At 39.5% G+C, this 22,932-nt stretch overlaps 1 protein-coding gene across 10 annotated transcripts in view; it reads left to right on the top strand.

Annotated features, from left to right (window-relative positions):
* LOC132391364 (neuronal PAS domain-containing protein 2-like) overlaps nucleotides 1-22,932 on the top strand; it is a 122,156-nt gene that overhangs the window by 16,631 nt on the left and 82,593 nt on the right. For 2 of the 10 annotated variants that reach the window (XM_059964446.1, XM_059964444.1), the window contains exons 3-4: nucleotides 1,943-2,064; nucleotides 21,388-21,453. The exons of 4 other annotated variants lie outside the window; for them this stretch is intronic. The gene's annotated coding sequence lies outside the window, so the exon portion shown is untranslated. Of the gene's footprint in view, nucleotides 1-1,942; nucleotides 2,065-2,903; nucleotides 2,922-21,387; nucleotides 21,454-22,932 lie in introns of those variants that run through there. 4 more of the 10 variants (XM_059964445.1, XM_059964443.1, XM_059964447.1 and 1 more) reach the window with 3 other exon arrangements.

Here is a 22,932-nt window from a genome sequence, read left to right as displayed (position 1 = left end):
TTTCTCAGTTAGTTGCTTTTTATTAAACTTATGTCCCCTTAAAATACTGCACTAATTTTACTTAATGTGTAAAATTTGTATACATTGAAAAAAGATGATACACTAATGGCACAATGCACATGTTACAGCATTTAAACTTGAGTTTTATCTACATTTGCTACAAAAATCTCTGAGAACAGTGTCACCAAGTGCACGTTTAGATAGTAATTCAAAATCCAGTTTAAATAATGAATTTTAACAACCCCTTCCAACTCCATATCTAAGATTGTAGGAGTTGATTTCAAATAATATATAAATATACAGTTCCTATAAAAAGTATTCACCCCCCCCCCACCCCCCCGGAAGGTTTCAAGTTTTATTGTTTTACAACATTGAATCGCAGTGGATTTAAATTGGCTTTTTTGACACTGATAAACTCAAAATAACTGATTGCATAAGTATTCACCCCACTTTAGTATGACAGACCAAATTATTACTGGTGCAGCCAATTGATTTTAGAAGTCACATAATTAGTTAAATGGAGATGATTGTGTGCAGTCAAGGTGTTTCAATTGATAGTGGTAAAAATACACCCGTATCTGGAAGTTTCAACTGCTGGTGAGTGAGTATTCTGGCAAAAACTGCACCATGAAGCCAACAGAACACTCCAAGCAACTACACGAAAAAGGTTATGGAAAGTCAATAAATGGAAACAAGAACATTTCCAAGTCACTGAATATTCCTTAGTCGAGTTAAGTCGATCATCAAGAAATGGTAAGAATATGGCACAGCTGTAAATCTGCCTAGAGCAGGCTGTCCTCAAAAACTGAGTGATTGTGCAAGAAGAGGACAAGTGAGGGAGGCTACCAAGAGACCTATGACAACTCTGAAGGAGTTACAAACTTCAGTGGCTGAGATGGGAGAGACTGCACATACGATAACTGTTGTCTGGGTGTTTCACCAGTTACAGCTTTATGGGAGAGTGGCAAAGAGAAAGCCACTGTTGAAAAAAGCACATGAAATCTCAGCTAGAGTTTGCCAGGAGGCATGTGGGAGACTGAAGTCAGCTGGAAGAAGGTTCTATAGTCTGATGAAACCAAAACTGAGCTTTTGGCCATCAGACTAAATGCTATGTTTGGCATAAACCAAACACCACTCATCATCAAAAACATACAATCCGTACTATGAAGCATGGTGGTGGCTGTATCGTGCTGTGGGGATGCTTCACTGGAGGAGGCACTGGAAGGCTTGTGAAGGTAGAGGGTAAAATTAATACAGCAAAATACAAGGAAATCCTGGAGGAAAACCTGATGCAGTCTGCAGGAGAACTGTGACTTATGTTCCAGCAAGACAATGACCCCCAAGCATAAAGCCAAAGATACGCAGGAATGGCTTAAAAACAACAAAATTTATGTCCTGGAATGGCGAAGTCAGAGCCCAGACCTTAATCCAATTGAGAATTTGTGGCTGGACGTGAAATGGTCTGTTCACTCATTACTCCCATGCAATCTGACAGAATCTGAGCATTTTTGTAAAGAAGAATGGGGAAAATTGCAGTGTCCGGATGTACAAAGCTGATAGAGACTTATCCACACAGACTCAAGGCTGTAATTGCTGCCAAAGGTGCATCTACTAAATATTGACTTAAAGGGGGTGAATACTTAGGCAATCAATTATTTTCTGTTTTATGTTTGTAATTAATTTAGATCACTTTGTAGATATTTGTTTTCACTTTGACACGGAAGACTCTTTTTCTGTTGATCAGTGTCAAAAAAGCCAAATTATATCCACTATGATTCAATGTTGTAAAACAATAAAACATGAAAACCTCCAAGGGGATGAATACTTTTTACAGGCACTACATATAAAAATAATAAAATAATGGAAAAAATAATATTTTCACTTTATTTGCAGCAGATACTTTCTTGATCATTTAGGATTTGTATATCTGTATCCTTCCCAGGTAAACTCAGAGTGTTCCTGCAACATTACATGAAATTAAAAATGACGGTTAAATTGCAGACATTAAGGAATAACAGAGAATTAAGGAAGACATTTTGAGCAGTGAGGTAATGGAGATAGTTGGTAAGTTAGTGGTAAAGGCTGGGCCATATATTTTGTTTTACGTTTATGTCGGTGCAAAATGACTTATAATTTAAAAGTCATTTTAAGAATGTATTTTGTATCCTGGACAATATTTTTTCTACATGTGTGTCTTTATGCTAAATTTCTCATTGTCATAAGTGTATGAAATAATGTGTAGTTCCTGTGCTAATTTACTGAAAAGCAATTTAATCAGCAACTTACTACTGGAAACAATCTTGATTTTTTTTCAGGATGTAGTTAATATCATTGAGATTTAAAATCTTCATTCAATCATTCTTGAAATTAGAGCATTTATTTAAAAATATATTTTATTATTCAGTTATATTTAGAAAATTGCAGCAGATATTTTCATTTGTTAAAAATGTACTTTCTTTTTTATCAAGTCCGTCAGGTGGAAACTCTGCCTGGCTTCAATAAGTGCAAGTGGAAATGCATGAAATTTACCAATATGCGATGGGACCTTTTTGATTATTTGATGTCAGTTATTAAGTGTTTTATTTAGTCATATCATGAGTTATGAGTCATAAAATTGAAATGTACACTTGCAGGCCATCGTACTAATGGTTTGATTTTTTTTCTCTTTGATGTTTAAAAGGCAAATATTTTTATCCAGGCTTTCTCGTGAAATACCAGCTATTTTAGTTGGAAATGGCAATACTTTTTGACCTAAGAATGTCTCAGGTTCCCATGTGAGCACAGAGATTGAGCTGGGACTCTCAGCAGTGGAGTGAAACCAGCTTCGTTTCCCCCGGTGTACATGCTGGGGGAGTCTGCGTATAGCACACTGAAGCCTGAGCTCATTCATTACATTGGAATTTTGTGCCATTGAGAAAGAAGTAAGGAACAAGATATTACTTGTATTTACTGTGATGGAAAACCTTAGAAATTTTAAAAGTGATTTCATGTTTTAAATTGCATTTAATTTTACTAGTTTTAATAGTGTAAAATCTGCAGAACACTGTAAAATGAGAGCAGTCAAACTCCATGCTGTTTGCTCACTGTGATTTCAGTGACCAGACCGGTCGTGAGGGTGGTGAATCTGTGGAATTCATTGCCACAGACAGCTGTGGAAGCCAAATCATTTGGTATATTTAAAACGGGGGTTGATGGGTTCTTGATTAGTAAGGGTGTTAAAGGTCAAAGGGAGAAGGCAGGGGAATGGGTTTGAGAGGGATAATAAATTAGCCAAGATGGAATGGTGGAACAGACTCAATGATCCGGCCTAATTCTGTTCCTTTGCCCTATGGTCTTCTGGTCTAATAGTGTTAACTGTACTGATTATTGACAGAGCACTTCACCACCAGGTTGAATTTCACAAGTGGCTGGTGCCACTTCAAGCTTGTTACTAATGGTTTAAACCATTTTGTATCTCTTCAAGTGGATGGATGTGTTTTCAGACTGAACTGGTGGTGGAAGTCATCTAGCCTTTCTGCAATCCCTGGCTGAACACAGATGAGAGTGGCCACCAGGATTTTTAGTAGAGCACTGAAGTCTTGATAGATAACATGAAGAAATAGATACATGTCCTGTGCTTGCAAGGGACCAGGAAGTCCTCCAAGCCTGAATCAAAGAATCTCATGACACATTCAGGAGTACTACCTCAAGACACACCTACCAAAAACCTCCAGCTAACAGCATCTGGGTCCAAATTCATAAAGCTTATATAATAGAAACCCACAGACTTTTTGCTTCTCCATCAGTTCTTATGACCAACATCTCAGAGCCCACAAGCACACTTAACTCTAGATTAACTCATTCATCCAAACATATTTCATGGAACTCAGTACTATACGTCCTTCCTTCAAGCAGAAAGACGTGTCACATAGCTGGGGCTAACAGCAGCAACTCACCTTTATCACACAGGTGATAAAGTTTCCCCTCACACACCCTGCCTTTTGGGGAGAGGGTGAGATATTATTGGAATGGCCATTATGTACTTCCGTGGCTAGTGCTGGTGCATATTGAAAGTAATGGTATGCTCATAACTAGTCACCTTCTCAGATTCCACTTCCTCCTCGGGCAAAGATCTTTTATGATTTAAAGCCTGCAGATTGTGTAGACATCCCCCTACCCTTACCCATCGGACATTTTTCCCCCCAAAGAACCTGGAAGCCCCCCGGCCAGTTTGCAGCTTGGCAGCAAGAGAGTTAAGATGAGGGGATCTGTCTCTTGGTCCATTGTTTACCCCCATCCATTCAGATATTTAAAATCACACATTGCACAGGTTACCTTAGAAGTGTTGGATACAGTCCATTATTAGATTCCAGTAAGTATAGTACTGGCAAGACAAGGTGTAACCCCAGGTGTCAGCTTCTCGGAGAATGAATTTGCCCAGTGTTATTACATCCGTGTGTCTGATGAGGATTATGATCAGGAAACTGCTACAAGAAGGCTTATAATGGTACAGTGAAACTCCTGGCTTTTGACGGGCCTGCCTGCAAGTATCTGTACAATGTCAGGCAGCTTTCTGGAATCTGATTCAACGTTATGCTGGTTGGGCTACTATAATCCTAGTGACCAAATGAATTTTGGAGACGATCTTTCCCATTATTTAATTGTTGGTTAGCCATTTGAATTTTAGCAGGTTCTAGATATCATACAGTGCTGATGGCTGAATCTTCAGCTTCTATTCCAGCACGAGAAGAAGAGTCCAACTGTCTGCGTGCTGAAGTGGGGGCTCAGCTGTCTGCCACAGTGTGGGGTAACATAATTGGGAGAAACGTACATAACTCACATCCACTGACATTGAATTGGGGGTTTCAATTTGGTCTGATGTGATGATTTTCTTTTACATAAAGAGTCTTAGCGTGCCTTTGGGTGTTGGTCTTGGAGTTCATTAGAATGTGTTACGGGTTTCATCAAACATGAAATGCCTCACTTCATTTTATTTGCGAAAGCCTGCAACAGGAGCTCAGACAAATTCAGCTTGTGGCCATGCAAGTTCAGACTGCTGCTGCTGAAAGGTTTTGAGAGTGGCATTCAAGTTTGGTCTGTGGATGCAAATCTTCTGATCTTCCTCGGAGTGTCAGTGATTTTGATTTTGTAGCTCCCATTCCAGTACTGGTTGATTTGTTGCTTGTCAGCCAGTCCAGTGTGTCCAGTCCAGTCCACCGCTCACAACAGTATGGTGCAATATGAAGCCAAGACTTGTAAGCACAGAATGCTTATCCCTTCCTGCCACTATACAGACATCTCCATTGCACCTCTGCTGTCTTCTGCTAATTGTGCCACAATTGTCTTGGAACTGTGTGTACAAGAAAAGGTAACAATGGAGATTGAAGTCGTGTGGCATGGAAATGCGTAAGGTTGATTTGCTGGTCAACTGCATCAATGCAATCATTCCATTATAGAAACAATGAGCTCAGTGTATTTTACTCATTAACTGATGTCACAGTCTGCCTCCTCTGCTTGAGTCCAGGGAACACGAGCACTGCAAACGCAGCCTTCCTTCCCAATACTGCAAATCACACAGCACACACTGCAGCAAACTTCCTCTGGCACCAAAGTTCAGGACAAAGTGCTTCCAATCAAATTTCAAATGCAACACATCCTTAGATTTCAAAATGACTTATTGGTGAATAAAAACTTCAGAACCAGTTCAACTAATTCATGTAAAACACATGGGGGAAAAAAAAGCAGGGTCATGTCCCACCAACATAATCATTAACAGTCTTGTTACAACCTTGTATCTGTGTGTCCTCCATGATTTCCCCCGTTAGACTGCCCCAATCCTTGAAGACCAGTTCCGCACCTGGGACGTACTCTGTCATTCCTCAAGATCACAAACTTAGTTTGAAATATTTATATTACTGATGCCACAGTTCTGTAGTACACAGCTTTTCCTATGTATTGGATTCCTGCCCTTTAGTGTTGGAATTACACTATTCAATGTTTTAGCATTCATACATGGGTGCATTTCAAGTTGTTATCAACTCTTCCTACTTTTAGCACCTGCTTTCTTTTTATTACAACTTGTATTTAAAACTGCTTGACACTCATCTTGTGAACAGAATGTCTTGAGAATAAGTAAACAAAGCCTTCTGAATCTCTTAACATCTCCACTTTATAAACCTTTGATTTATCTTAGGAGTTGCATGTTGCATATTTGGGCCAAATTCCTCTGGCCTTTCTGTTCTCTTCCATTGGACTGTAGTGGATCTATTCCCATTTCAATCCTGCATACATAATTGCCTTATGGAAAGGGAAGAACTTACACCTATTATCTTTTACTTTCTTTTGTGTAAAACATAAAGTTTCTCATCTCTCTTTGAGCTCAGCTGTAATGTTCGGGTCTCCTGTAGCTCTGTGTATTTAAGAAGGAAGCTTGAATAACTTTTAGTCATTCCTTTCTCAACCACTTTAGCAATGTGACCTAAATTCATATTCACACAAACTCATTGTGCTTTACTACGCTGTTGCCCAGGCAATGTATTGCTGCCTTAGTTAAGCACTCCTGTTAATGTAGTTACGTGTTAATCAAACAATGTCTTCAATTGAAAATTAATCTGTAATTAAACGACAATGATTATTATTTCATTATCAGCAAAGCTATTGGTGTATTCCAAAATTGCAACCACTACTATATTGCATAGCTAGTACAATTGATGAAGGAGAGATTTCAGAAACCTAGATTCAAATTCAGAATGTATTATCCTTTACATAATTTGTAAAATTGGGGGCTTGTGAAATGGACAATGTGTCTGATAATGTCAGCCTCCCACTTCATGAGCCTGGTTAAAAATTGGAAATGAAATGGTAACTACCTAATTACCAATTTGAAAGTGTCTGGAACGGTGTAGTATCTTCTCATTTGTTGAGCCAGCTACCTTCCCGCTGCATCCCCTCCAGCAAGATCAGTCTCTGCCACATGCTCTGGACCCAGCTGAGAAATACCACCAAGAATTTCCGTGTTGATCTCCTGTGAAATGACAGAAGCCAGTGAAAAGAGGGCCAGTCACGTCACACTGCTGCTTGTCAAGTGGAACCTGCAACAGGGTAGCTCTGCTGAACTCAGCTGGAAGTCCTGCATGTCGTTCTGCGATCGCTGAATGGCGGACATTGTGGCTGCAAATAAGCAGTGAGCGACAGGTGGAGGTTAGGTTTCATGATCGGGCAGGTACAGCTTTCTTGTTCCAATTTCAATGATCTCTTAATTGACTTCTGTGCAATCTTAACCTGTAATCGCTGGTATCCATTAGCAATCCGAAAGGACCACCAACTATCTTAAATTAAAATAATCTTGGTCATCTGGTTTTTGCAGTTGTAGTGCTGTTGAAGCATCAGCATTATCACTGTGTAAAAACAACGAAAACCTCAAGCCTTTGTACAACAGAATACTGTTATTCAGAGGTGTTTACTACAAAGGAACTTCGATGCCTTGAGGAACAATTTTGTATCTAGTGAGTTCTATTTCATTTAGTTTATGATTAATTATTTTAAGTAATTAAAGAAAGTTCAATATCTTAGAATAGAGAGAGTACAGAGAAGATTTACTAGAATGTTACCTGAGTTTCAGCACCTAAGTTACAGAGAAAGGTTGAACAAGTTAGGTCTATATTCTTTGGAGCGTAGAAGGTTGAGGGGGGACTTGATAGAGGTACTTAAAATTATGAGGGGGATAGATTGAGTTGACGTGGATAGGCTTTTTCCATTGAGAGTAGGGGAGATTCAAACAAGAGGATATGAGTTGAGAGTTCGGGGGCAGAGGTTTAGGGGTAACATGGGGGTGAACTTCTTTACTCAGAGAGCGGTAGCTGTGTGGAATGAGCTTTCAGTAGAAGTGGTAGGGGCAGGTTCGATTTTGTCATTTAAAAAAAATTGGATAGGTATATGGGCAGGAAAGGAATGGAGGGTTATGGTCTGAATGCAGGTCAGTGGGACTGGGTGAGAGTAAACGTTCAGCACGGACTAGAAGGGCTGAGATGGCCTGTTTCCGTGCTGTAATTGTTATATGGTTAATATAGAACAGTACCGCACAGGATTAGGCCCTTCAGCCCATGTTGTTTTGATTAACTAATTAAACTAGTGATTAAATGCCTAACGAAATCCCTTCTGCCTACACAGTATCTATTCTCTGCGCATTTATGTGCCTGTCTATCATATTTGCCTCCACTACCATCCTTGGCAGTGCCTGCCAGTGCCCCCCCATCACCCACCTACCTCCACTCTGTTAAAAAAAAATTGTCCTGCACCTTTTCTTTGAACTTGCCCCTCTCACCTTTAATGCATACCCTCCAATATAAGACTATAGGTAGAAGATATCAGCTGTCTATTTATGCCTCCCAGAATCTTATAGACTTCTATCAGGTTTTCCCTCTGTGTTGGCCATTCCAACCCATGTTTGTCTAACGTCTTCTCTTAGCACGTCCTCTAATCCAGGCAGCATCCTAGTTAGCCTCTTCTACATCCTCTTTAAAGCCTCCACACTTTCCTATAAAACGGAGACCAGAAACTTTCCAAATCCCATCCATGTTCTTAATATTTTTCTTTTGATTCCTGTAAGATGATTAAAGAATTAACTGTGATCAGTGCTTTATGTATATTAGCTTCTTGTCTTAATCGAATGGCTGCTCAACTTATTTGATCCTTTCACTGATTTTGGATGAGACTGTTCCTTTATGGATTGCACCTGACCTGAAGTTACCTTGGAGTTGGGTACCACAGAACCTGTCAAGTGTTTTTGCAACTTTGTGTTAATGCCTGCATTTCATTTTGCACAAAACACTATGGTGAACTGCTGAACTTCCCTACAAACCTTTGATTTGCTGTTGGTGACACAATTTAAAAACATTCCTGCACATTTAAATAAAATAATTCCCTTGTGCCTTTATTCTTTTACTGTAGAGATTGCAATTTGTTGTTTTACAGTTAGTCACAGAATGGGTTATTTTCATTTAAGTGACCAAGGTTCGAAGGTTCATTTATTATCAAAGTAGACAACTTTGAAATTCTTCAATTCTCCGGGTAGCTATGAAACCAGGCAGCCTGATCATCAACCCACAGATCCCACCTTCCTGCAAAAAAAAACACACACCCAGAAATGGAACAGGCACATCAACCCCCAAATCCCTCCTCCCACACAGAAAAACTAATAAAATGGAATAGGCATATCAATCCCCAATCCCTCCTCCCACACAAAAAATCAATAAAAATGGATCAAACACATCGACCCCCAAATCCCCCTCCCCGCACAAAAGAAAATTCTGAGAAGATCAGGTGAAAAAAACACAGCATATAAAAAACTATAAAACAGAAATAGAGCCTATAGTCCAAGTTCACATCCAAAACACCGAAAAAACCTGGGCAACATCCTCTGGGCGTGGCGACAGGCTCTCCCCTCTCTGGTACAGAGCAACTTACTAAAAGACGAGCGGCTGACGCTCGCCCTCTGCACTCGCTTCGATGCTTCAATCTCCCTCATCGCTTTAATCAGCAAACAAGGGAAGCTATAATCGGTGAAATGGAGCCAAATATTAGCTCACGCCTGTCCTGCAGCCTTCTCGCCTCAAGGTTCGCTCAAGCTGTCTCTGCCTCCCAGAATCCTCTCGGAGAATGCAGAGCACTGGAACACCCAAATGATCTCCAAACAGCAAAACAGACTCCAACAGTTCCAGAGCCTCATTTAAGTTGAGAAACAAACGTAAACGACGTAAAAGAAGTGAAAAAGCTGGTTTCATGATCTATCAACATGATGTCGGCCAAAGGAGTGTTGTACGCAGGCACCATCTTGACTAGAAGTCCTGGAAAATATGGACAGTGGAAAATGTGCAATATCAAGTTGTGTACCTTTAAAATGGTGCATGTCAAATAAGCATGTGTTTGAGTTTACCGCACATCCAGTAAGATCACAAAAGATCTTTTATCACACCATCGTTCTACATAAATCTCATATTCTTTCATTACTTTAATATTCAGTAATCTAGCAATCTCTTGTGACAGTATCCACAACCTTTTGTGGTAGATGATTCCAAAACTCCATAACCTTTTGGGTAAGGAAATGTTTCCTCATTTCAGATGCTTTATTCTAACACTTTGTAATTATCTCAGTAGTGTGACTAAACATTCTCCTCAGTACCAAGCCTACTGAGTTTTTGGCCAAAGTGAATAACCTCAAGTTTTCCCACATAACTCTCCTCATGCTTATTTATTTAACCTGCCTGAGTTGTTTTGTAGACTCTCTGGCCCCTTCCAGCTCATTTTATTTGAGGTTTTATATTGTTTTGGAGACATGACATGCTGTCCTGTCCTTTAGTGTGCGTTTTAAATAGCTGAAGGTCAGTGTGAATTTTCTGGTAACAGCCTGCCAACCTGGAAGTTGCTTGTTTGTTCCAGCTCTGTATCTTCTGCCCTTTGATTTTTTACCTGCTAAACTATTCACTCCAATTTGCAATTTATTATTTACTACATTTTCACAAGTGTATGGAAATACTACAGCTGTTATTTATCTAGCTGGTATATTAATAAACCTGATGAGATTTTTCAAACCTTTTTTAAAACCTTGTTGATGTTGTCTAATTAAATAAAGATTTTCTGAGCACTATGTAGTATATATTTCAATCTGCAATATAGAGATCTGTGGTTCATTGTTAGAACTACAGATTGTCTTGTATAGGGTTTCTTTTTAAGTTTTTGTCTCTTTAATTTAACCAGTGTTCTCTCTTTCCTAATAGCAATTAATTTTATTCCCCCATTCTTGAGAATCTTTGGCTCCCTACAGTTCACAGAATGTTTTCAAGGCCCCCGCTGTGAAACTAGATGAGAAAAATCTATTTCCTTGTATCACCATCATAATTTTTCTTGTCTAAAATTAAGCAAAATTCCTGGAAACACTCGGCAAATCAGGCAGAATCTGTGGGGAAATAATCAATGTTATAGTTGGTCAGAATTGAGAAGGAGTAAAAAATTTCTTGCTGTTGTTTCCAAGTGTCACTCATTTACTTTTGCTGTATACCTTTATTTAACATGTAAGAAGAAATATTTAGATTTTTGTTGCTAATTTGCTTTCAAATTTCATCTCACTTAATTTACTGATTTAAAAAAAAATCATTTGCTAAACTTGGTAATATGAAAATACTCCTTGTCTCTGTAAATCTTGGCCATTTTAAATAGCTACAAACAGATAGTCTACCTATGTCAATTTCCTCTTGACTCTTATTTCTTCAAAGTAAATGAAGGGTGCTGACCTGAACTGAGAATTTTAAAAATACTGAAAATAATAAAATTAAGGGGAAAAGAAAATGTGGGAGTGAGAGGGAATTGGCACACGGGTATTCCTGACAAGGTCACGATTTTATACCCATTTCAAAATGCTCTAGACAAGCTTAAGGTTAACCACTTGAGAGACAGCCAAAATATACTGTATATTGTCCTCAATGACTTTTAGCTGCACTGCATTTATTTGTGAAGAATAGATGACACATTCAGCAGATTTCCCTTAAAAAATATTTTTCCCAATAGCTCCCATGTGCCACAAATTGTTGTTAAACATCATGACATTGAATTCAAATGAAGAAAGTAACTAGGAGCATCTGTGCGGGATGATCAGCAGCCAAACATGTATCAGTATTTGCCGACAAGACGGTTGTGGATTCATTTCCTTAGCTTCCTCTCAGTAGAATATAAATTATCTCAATATTTTTATCACAGTGTTGCTCAGAGCCTGGAATAGTAGTACGGTCTGTTTGAGCCACAGCTCGTGAAGCACACAGAACAGCAAATTATTCCAGATTTGTAGGCGAGGTTCTGTTATTTCCCATCTTCTCTAGCACAGGAGGTGCTACAACAGCACATGAGATGATACTGCACTCGCTTGATTAGGGCTGCTGAAGGGTGACTTTTATGCATTTGTTCGGTGTAAGGCTCTGTAAAATTGCACATGTTAACATGGGAGCTGCACATGAACTGGAAACCTTTTGCACTGTATTATAATAAAGTGGTGGTTCTCAATTGGAACTGCTGCCGATGTCAGGCAGGTGACTCAGTCTGAACTATTGTGAAGAATGCCAGATAGGCACACATCTTACTTCTTCACTGCTGAATTGGATATTGTAGTGAATACCCAAAATAGAGTTGGAGCACTCACAGCATTCCACTGTCTGAATAATTGATTATAAACTGGTCTATTATTGCATCTTAGAAGAATATAATGATGTAAAATGTGCTCTGATGGTGATTGTTATCACTGAGTACTTGGCACACCACATGTGCAGACACATTATGACACTGAAACACAAGCTCCAAAACTGTATTATGCACTATGCGTGCTACAAGGTCATTACTGCAATGAACATTAATATTGCAAATGTAAAATACATTTGCTTATCATATAACATATGCATATGCAGTTGAATTTTTGGACCAATATTGTTTGTATTTCTGAAATTAGCTGCTTATTTTAAATGTGCCAGAAAGGGTTACAGCTTATGGTGATCTTCTGTATCTTATATAAAATCCTTGCATTTATAACAGACCATTACACATGTGAGATAGAAAACTAGTCTGTTTAGGCTGCCAGTGTTAATTGTACCGGGATATGTGTTTCTGTCTTCTAATGCATATTCTCTCTCAAAAGAATTATGTATTTTATTAACACTTTCTACATTAGAATAGCAGACTGGGCTTGGTCTTCTCTTGGAATAATCCATCTTCCCAAACACACGTGCCATCCAGGAAATAATCTGCTGAACATTTGTAATTCTCCGTACATTGTATGTGTATAAGATAAGGAGAATGGAGTTGTGAATGATATTCCATGTGCCATCTCCCCAGTGACAAGTATAATTGGAGTGGCAGTCTGCTTTGGAAATTGCTCATCATACCTGCATGGTAACTTTAAGTGATTTTTTTCTGCAAAGTCACCCAGTTCCCTTTGAAGACCAAACCCTTTCAATATTTCAGTGTTTAAAAGTACTCTGTTTATTTTTTTAAATTCTAAGTTTGGTGTAAGTGTCACTTTGGAGTATGTGTCACTGAAAGTTTGATCTAAAAGAGAAGTTTCAATTGAAGTCTTAATATGTAAAGAATTTGGATCAGTGGAAATCAGTGAATTGAAAACCGAGATGCAGATATTGGAGCAGTGCTGAGGGGTGCATTTGGAAGAGCAAAGAGGAAAAAATAGGGAGGGACATGCACAGAGGCAAGTGTCTGTGGAATGGGAACGGAAGGATGTTTCAGGAAAAGGTGAAGTGAAAGCTACTGATAACGTCTTGCATTTAAGACATTAGGAATCAGCTAGAGGTCAAATGACTTGCTTCATATAGTTGAAGTTGTATGTTTAGTATTCCGTAGTGTAAGATCTAAATACATTTTCCTTTTATTTGATGAGAAAACAGTGATGAAGGTTCTAAAAAAGAAATTTATCCAGCAATCTAAATGTTTTCTCATTATCACATTATCAGTCTGAGTATTTTCGTTGTTAGAGATGGTATTTACGTAGCTAGACTTCCAAAACTCTTTGGCTTGACCTGTTCTGTATGCTGTGACACTTAATAACAAGAAAGTATATTATATTTCATGCAGATGGTAACATGAAAGGAGAACAAATATCTGAGATTAAGCCAACATTTTCTTCTTTGCATCTCCCAGGAAATATTGATAGTTTTGGAAGCATGAGTTTGGGATGATCAAAGTTCAAAGTACATTTATTATCAAAGTACATATTTGCCACCATATACTACCCTGAGATTCATTTTCTTGCGGGCATTTACAGTAAATACAAGAAACAAAATAGAATCAATGAAAAATCGCACACAAGACAAACAGTGTGTAAAAGACAACAAATTGTGCAAATCTAAAAATAATAAAACAAACAAAATAATTATAATAAATACATAAATAAGCAATAAATATCCAGAAGATGAAGAGTCCTTGAAAGTGAGTCCATAGGTGGTGGGAATAGTTCGGTGATGGGGTGAGTGAAATTGAGTAAAGTTATCCTCTCTGTGAGGATGTTCTATGAGGCTGTGGTGGCCAGTGCTATCATGTTTGCTGTTGTGTGCTGGGGCAGCAGGCTGAGGGTAGCAGACACCAACAGAATCAACAAACTCATTTGTAAGGCCAGTGATGTTGTGGGGGTGGAACTGGATTCTCTGACGGTGGTGTCTGAAAAGAGGATGCTGCCAAGTTGCATGCCATCTTGGACAATGACTCCCACCCACTCCGTAATGTACTGGTTAGGCACAGGAGTACATTCAGCCAGAGACTCATTCCACTGAGATGTAACACTGAGCGTCATAGGAAATCATTCCTGCCTATGGCCATCAAACTTCACAACTCCTCCCTCGGAGTGTCAGACACCCTGTGCCAATAGGCTGGTTTGGACTTATTTCCACTTGGCATAATTAACTTATTATTTAATTATGTATGGTTTTATATTGCTATATTTCTTCACTATTCTTGGTTAGTGCGGCTGTAACGAAACCAAATTTCCCTCAGGATCAATAAAGTATGTCTGTCTGTCTGTCTGTCTGGGTCAAGAGCCTGATGGTTGAGGGATAATAACTGCTCCTGAACCTGGTGGTGTGAGTCCTGGGGCTCCTCTAACTCATTCCTGATGGTAGCAGCAAGAAGAGAGCATGGCCTGGATGGTGGGGGTTCTTGATGAAGGATGCAGTTTTCTTGCAATAGGGCTCCTTGTAGATGTGTTCATTTGTGGGGAGGGCTTTACCCATGATGGACAGGGCTGTATCGACTACTGTTTTTTGGGCTTTTCCTTTCAAGGGCATTGATGTTTCCATACCCGGTGGTGATGAGGCCAGTCAGTGTACTCACCACATTAAAAATAACATTAGACAGAAGGGAAACCTTTCCTGTTCATTAATAAAAATATCCAAGTTGTGTGGATCATAAGAAGAATTTCATCATGGTGAATGTCACATTTCCCAAAAGTACACAAGTTCTTCATGTTGAGGAAAGCCAAGTTGCTGGATACTTTCAACTGCTGGCATTGCTCAGAGGCAGAGATCACATTATGTATCCTTGGAGACACATACTAGTGTGCTGTCTAACATCAGTTAGTGAGCACATATAAAATGATCCAGAATTGCGGTGGAAATTGTCATAGGTTTCCTAACTACAATCCACGTGCAGTGCATGTCAAGTAGGTTCCCAATCTAACTAATCAAAGACAGCAGCTATTGTGGAGGAAGAAGAGCAGGGAGCCCAGAGCCTGAGAGGCATGCTTCGGATACAGGAGTGAAGCTGGTGTAGGAGGGAAATAGCAGCCAACATCCAGAGCCTCACCATCCAGCTGAGTGAATTAGCTTGCCCGCATGGGATATAAGGAGCTCCCTAATAGAGAGATCATTTTCATAACAGAGGGATAATTTTCATTTTCTCAAACTTCTGGTCATGCCCCCCCTTTCACCATTCCCCATTCCCTCTCTCACCTTATCTCTGTACCAGCTTTTCCTTCTGGTGCTCCTCCCCCTTTCCTTTCTTCCACGGCTTTCTGTCCTCTCCTATCAGATTCCCCCTTCTCCAGCTGTCTATCTTGTTCACCAATCAACTTCCCAGCGCTTTACTTATCATTTTGTGCTTCTTCCTCCGCCCCCCCCCCCACCTTCTAACTCTGAATCCTCATCTTTTTTTCTCTCTCCTGTCCTGATGAAGGGTCTCGGCCTGAAACGTCAACTATACTCTTTTCCATGGATGCTGCCTAGGCTGCTGAGTTCCTCCAGCATTTTGTGTGTGTTGCTTGACCATTTTCATAAGGAGTCTGCAAAATAAAATTCACCAATGCAAAGCATGTAATCCTCTCCTTATCATCATTGTTAACCACAGCATAGTTGTCCAGCCAGTCAGCCAGGGGTGTCTACAAAGTGGGCATCTTCCTGTGTTGGTTCATGAATAACTTGTGAATGAATTCCTACTCCAATTACTTTAAGGCATGTTACAACACTATATTTCTTACTGCGTGATCTCTACCTAAAATAGTTCTTCTTTGAGGATCACATCTCTGCAGATGTAAACAGCAGTCTGCAGATAAGGTTGATATGCCGTGTGAAATCACAAAATGTCTTTTACCTCTGCTCCAGTGGATGGGGATGATCAATCCAGGAGGTGACCTGTAGCCATCTCTGTCTGGATCTTCCTATAGCTTACCTTCTGGAGCTATTGTCTGTTGCTACATTCAATTAAGTACAACCATCCTCACGAGATGACTCGAGATTATAATAAACTGAAACTTTGAACATTTCAGATTACAATAAATTCACCTGAATAAAAATCCTGTTTACATTTAATTACTGATGGTTCAGATTCAGTGTTTATTTTGGTGAATGAAGATGTAATGTGTTTTCCATTAACATTACGTACACTGTCTTAAATTCTTTTCTATTTACCAACTCATAGCCACAACATTCAGAGTTTCAATCCTGATGCACTTTAGATAGCTTTATTCCAAGAAGCAGCAAATAATGAAGCTCTTATCAAACATGTCCTTAGGTTACTCTTACATTTGCTTAAATGAACTTCTGCTGGTCATGAGGGAAATGTTAAGAATTTTTGCATTACCACTTGCCAGATTATTTTTTGCATCAAAAGTCTTTGTAATACCGGTTAAAATAGCAACATATTGAATCTTAAAACTAGTCTAGTGTGCAGTGGCTGGAAACATACATAAAACACAGAACATTGCAGTGGAATACAGGCCCTTTGGTCCATGATGTTGTGCCAATAGTCCATTTTTTTCTATCATTCACATGCCTATTTAAGAGTATCTAAATGTCCCTCATGTATCTTCCTCTACCACCACCCCCAGCAAGGTGTCCCACATACCCACTACTCTCTGTGTATAAAGTTTACCTCTGACATCCATATATAACCATATAACAACTACAGCACGGAAACAGGTCATTCCGGCCCTTCTAGTCCGTGCTGAACGCTCTCACCTAGTCCCACTGACCCGCACTCAACCCGTAACCCTTCATTCCTTTCCTGTCCATATACCTATCTAATTTTACTTTAAATGACAATACCAAACCTGCCTCTACCACTTCTACTGAAAGCTCGCTCCACACAGCTACCACTCTGTGAGTAAAGAAATTCCCCCTCATGTTACCCTTAAACTTTTGCCCCCTAACTCTCAACTCATGCCCTCTTGTTTGAATCTCTCCTACTCTCAATGGAAAAAGCCTATCCACATCAACTCTATCTATCCCTCATAATTTTAAATACCTCTATTAAGTCCCCCCTCAACCTTCTACACTCCAAAGAATAAAGACCTAACTTGTTCAACCTTTCCCTGTAACTTAGGTGCTGAAACCCAGGTAACATTCCAGTAAATCTTCTCTGTACTCTCTCTATTTTGTTGACATCTTTCCTATAATTCGGTGACCAGAACTGTACACAGTACTCCAAATTCGGCCTTACCAATGCCTTGTACAATTTTAACATTACATCCCAACGCCTATACTCAATGCTCTGATTTATAAAGGCTAGCATACCAAAGGCTTTCTTCACCACCCTATCCACATGAGATTCCACCTTCAGGGAACTATGCACCATTATTCCTAGATCACTCTGTTCTACTGCATTCTTCAATGCCCTACCATTTACCATGTATATACTCTTTTGATTATTCCTACCAAAATGTAGCACCTCACACTTATCAGCATTAAACTCCATTTGCCATCGTTCAGCCCACTCTTCTAACTGGCCTAAATCTCTCTGCAAGCTTTGAAAACCTATTTCATTATCCACGACACCACCTACCTTAGTATCATCTGCATACTTACTAATCCAATTTACCACCCCATCATCCAGATTCCCAATATGCTTTCCTCCAATCGCATTAAAATTATGCCCCCTCATATTAGCCATCTCCACCCTGGGAAAAAGCCTCTGGCTGTCCACTGGATCTATGCCTCTTATCATATTGTCACCTCTATTAAGTCAACTCTGGAAGCAGAGTCAGACACAAGGAGAAAACCAGAGTTAAAATTGTGGACTTTACAAATCAGAATCAGATTTAATATCATCAACATTTAAATTTATTAACTTTATGACAGCAGTACAGTGAAATATATGATAAATATAGAGAAAAAAGTGAGTTACATTACATATATATCTACTAAATAGTTAAAGTAAGCAGTGCAAAAAACAGAAATAAAAAAAGTAGTGAGGTAGTGTTCATGGGTTCAATGTCCATTTAGAAATCAGGTGGTAGAGGGGAAGAAGCTGTTCCTGAATCGCTGAGGGTGTGCCTTCAGGCTTCTGTACCTCCTTCCTGTTAGTGTAAAGGGGGCATGTCCTGGGTGGTGGGGATCTTTAATCGCCTTCCTAGCGTATCACTCCTTGAAGATGTCTTGGATACTACAGGGGCTGGTACCTGTGATGGAGATGACTAATTTTTATAAGTTTCCACAACTTATTTTGATCTTGTGCAGTAGACCCCCCCCCCATACCAGACAATGAGGTAGCCAGTCAGAATACTCTCCATGCTACATTTGTTGAAGTTTTCAGGTGTTTTAGTTGAGAAACCAAATCTCCTCAAACTCCCAATGGAATACAGCTGCTACCTTGACTTCTTCATAGCTGCATCAATATATATTGTGTCGAGGTTAGGTCCTCAGAGATACTGACACCCAGTAACTTGAGATTTCTCACTCTTTCCACTTCTGATCCCTCTGTGAGGATTGGTTTGATTGACTGATTGATTCCCTTGTCTCACCCTTCCTGGTCCACAGTCAGCTCTTTGGTCTTGCTGACGGTGAGTGCCAGATTGTTGCTGCGACACCCCTCCACTAACTGGTATATCTTGCTGTGTACGCCCTGTCAACACCAGCTAAGATTCTGCCAACAATTCCATCATCAGCAAATTTATAGATGCCATTTCAGCTGTGCATAACCACACAATCTTTTACGTAGGGAGAGTAGAGCAGTGTGCTAAGCACACATCCCCGAGGTGTGCCAGTGCTGACTGTCAGTGAGGTGGAGATGTTATTTCCAATCCACACAGATTGTGGTCATCCAGTTAGGAAGTCAGGCATCCAGTTGCAGAGGGAGGTACAGAAGCCCAGGTTCTGTTGGTTGCAAGTTTCCAATTCTTCGTTAAAACTGAATCAAATAGTATGGAAAAATAAGGAACTGTAAAATCTCATTTCAAAGCAAACATAAGATACGGAGGAGTGGGGATCTCATTGAAACCTTTCAAATGTTGAAAGGCCTAGATAGGGTAGATGTGGAAAGGATGTTTCCCATGATGGGAGAGTCTAGGACAAGGGGGCACGGCCTCAGGATAGAGGGGCACCCTCTCAATAACAGAGATGCGCAGAAATTTCTTCAGCCAAAGAATGGTGAAGTTGTGGAATTTGCTGCCACATGCAGCTGTGGAGGCCAGATCGTTGGGTGTATTTAAGGCAGAGATTGATAGGTTCTTGATTGGACATGGCATCAAAGGTTACGGGGAGAAGGCCAGGAACTGGGGTTGAGAAGGAGACAAAAAAAAGGATCAGACATGATTGAATAGCAGAGGAGACTCGATGGGTCAGATGGCCTAATTCTGCTCGTATGTCTTATGGTCTTATAAATTTGTAATGCAACCTTAGTTCTTCCAGCACCATGATCAAAATCAACTGAATCTCCAAGGAAGATCACATAAATATCAGCACAAATTATATTCTGCACACATTGGTACATTTCTTTGCACTGATTAAAAAAATTAGAAGAAAGTAATGCCGAGAAGATTGGCTGCACCCCACAATGAATTAATTACCTACCATTGAGAAGTCATCCATAAAGGTAATCATCCTGAAACATTCACCTGTGCAGTGCTGGAAAAGCAGGGATAGTGCATATGAAACTGCATTAGACTAGTTTGCAACTTATTTTACCTTATTATTCACCTAATATATTTAGTTTTTGCATCAAAGTTCTTTGTAGTATGGGGTAAGGCTGCAGTAGATGGAGTCCTAAAGCTATTCTAGTGTGCAGTGGCTGGAAGCAGAGCAAGACGCAAGGAAAAAGCCAGTACTACAGTTGCAGATTTCAGAAATCAGGTTGTTCACAATTTGTTTTTCATAAAAATTAATTGAGTAGAATAGCATGGAACAATAATGCACTGTAATATCTAATTTCAAAGCACAACTAAAATACAATTTTTGCATTATTACTTGCCTGGTAGGAGTTTCTGAGAGAGTTGATACAAATCTTTAATACATAATATTATCTTTGTGAGACCAGATTTTCTTGTGCATCTCTGCTGTTTCACTGGCACCCAGCCTGCCAAGTAAGTGTAATGCCCAAGCTTCACTTTCAACTATATTGAACTAAGTAAAGACTGGAGCTGTTCTCTCAAAAAAAAACTTGTTTTTACTAACGCTGAAGACTCCTCAGCAGGGTTATTTCAATGGTCAGACACATTTCAGCTTCTGTTCATTCTTGGCAGAATGTGCACAAATCTCTGAAGACAAACTTCTTGAAAAGTGTCTCAAACTGGAATCCTAATCACCAGATGATGTGATTTCAATGGGTTCCTTCTAAAATTTTAAAGGCTCAAAATGCCAGAAAAAAGTCCCACAGTTTAAAAAATTCATCAGGTGAGAAATTAGTTAAAACAAGACAGAAGAAAGGCTTCCAACAAAAAGGAGTTCCATTTAGAAACCTGGGATTAGGGATGTAACACAGGGGACCCTTAACTATATGCAACATGCATTAACAGCTTGTACAGGAATGTTGGGTATATGATTAGAAGTTTCCAGATGACACACATTGGTGGTGTTATTGATATTGAGGAGTATAATCTTCAGTTACAGGGAAATATTGATCAGCTGCTAAAATAAACAAAACAAAGGCAGATGAAATTTAATTCCAATAAGTGTGAAGCAATTTGTGGAAAACTAGTAACTGTAGAACACACACAATGAAAGTCTAGGTCCTATGGAGTATTGAAGAACAGAGGGCCCCTGATGTTCAAGGTGACAACACAGAAGATAAGTTGGTGATGAAGGCATGTGGGATACTAGCCTTAATTATCTTGGATGTAAAATATAAGAACAAGGAGGTTATGGTACAAATTCATAAAGGTCACAGATGAAGTACTGTGTGCAGTGCTGTTTATCCACCTTAAAGTTTCTTCCAGGATCAATATTTATTTTGGTTGCTGTCATTCATATCTGTGAGCTCTATGGGTGCCTGTATTGTTCTCAAAGTCAAAATTAAGATCATTCTCACTCAGAAATCTAGTTTTAAGACCGTCAGGGTATCTCTGTTGATAAATGTTCAATATGACAACTTGCTTCTGCATTGCAGAAATCAAAAAAAGGGTCTCGGCCCTAAACGTCGACTCTTTATTTTTCTCCATAGATGCTGCCTGATCTGCTGAGTTCCTCCAGAATTTTGTGTGTGTTAGTCAAAAGAAGCCCAGCGAAGGTACCTTTGGATTTTTGTTTACTGTGACCTCAGCATTGAGAACTGTCACTAAGAAATACCTAAATGTGGATATCCACTCACTCTCATCCTTCAGTGGTAGGGGAACTATTGGAAACAGTCCTGACAGACAAGATTAACCTGTGCTTGAAAGGCAGGGTTGATCAAGGATAGTCAGTATGGCTTTGTTGGAGGGAATGCATTGATAATGGCTGTTCAGTTGACAGCATCTACATGATGTAAGAACTTTGACAAGATCCCTCATGGGACACTAGTCCAAAAGGTTAGAAACCGTTGATCCACAGAATTTGGAAATTAGATTTCAAACTTGCCAAATTGGATTCATAAAAGTTGTCTGAGGTTACAATAAACTGAGAAAGTGGGCAAGGGAATGGCAGATGGAACTTAATTCAGGCAAGTGCAGTGATACAATTTAGAAAATTAAATCAGGGCACGATATATGCTGTGAATGACGGGCTCGGGTTGGGGGGGGGATGTATTGTAGAACTGAGGAGGATAAATATATCATTCTTTGGAAATGGCAACACAGGTAGACAAGGTGGTGAAGAAGGGCATGGCATATGTGCCTCCATTGGCTAGGGTTCTGAGTAGGGGAGTTAGGACATTATGTTACAGTTGTGCAAGATGTTGGTTTGGCCCTACTTGGAGTTCTGTGTGCAGTTCTGGTTATTACACTTGAGGAAAGGTATGATTAAGCTAAAGAAGGTACAGAAGAGATTCACAAGGATTTTGCCTTGATTGTAGGGTTCAGATATGTAAGGAGATATGTAAGGCAGGCTGGGTTGCTTCCTACTGAAGCAAAGGAAGCTAGAGGGTGAAATGATATAAAATCATAACAGACATAAGATGGGGTAGATAACCCGAGACTGTTTCCCATGGCAGGGATATCTAAAACTACAGGACATGGGTTTAAGATGAGAGGAAGGAGGTTTAAAGGGGATCAGAAGGATAAATGTTTCCATACAAAGAATAGTTGATATTTGGAATGAGCTGCACGAGAACTTGGTAGAGACAGGAATATTAACAATATTTAACAGGTGTCTTAACAAGTACTTGAATGAGCATGTTGTAAAGGGATATGGAGTTACTGCAGGCAAGTGGGATTAGTATAGATAGGCATAATGGTTGGCACGGACGTGTTGAGCCTAAGAGTTTATTCCTATGCTGTACAACTCCATGTCTCTAAATTTTGTGATCACTTTAGAGTTTTGAGAAATTTGAGATTGCAGCTCCCGCATCAGTTTAGGACACCAGTGAAAGCGAGTTTCTAGACTGTTTTTCTTTCCATTCGTTCTGCATAGCCTAACTTCGTTTATCCAGCAGAGCTTTGAGAAGGCTGTAAAAAAATGTTTTTCTTCTAAAGTTGCTTTTTAATATAGTGTCTCATTTTACTATTGCAATGAAACTGGCAAAGAGTTCTATAATTTTTAAGCTTGATTTATATCATTGTTCATAATGGGT

The sequence above is a fragment of the Hypanus sabinus genome, chromosome 3 (genome assembly GCF_030144855.1).
Source record: "Hypanus sabinus isolate sHypSab1 chromosome 3, sHypSab1.hap1, whole genome shotgun sequence".
Classification (NCBI taxonomy): domain Eukaryota; kingdom Metazoa; phylum Chordata; class Chondrichthyes; order Myliobatiformes; family Dasyatidae; genus Hypanus; species Hypanus sabinus.
This window is presented reverse-complemented; position numbering and strand designations above follow the sequence as displayed.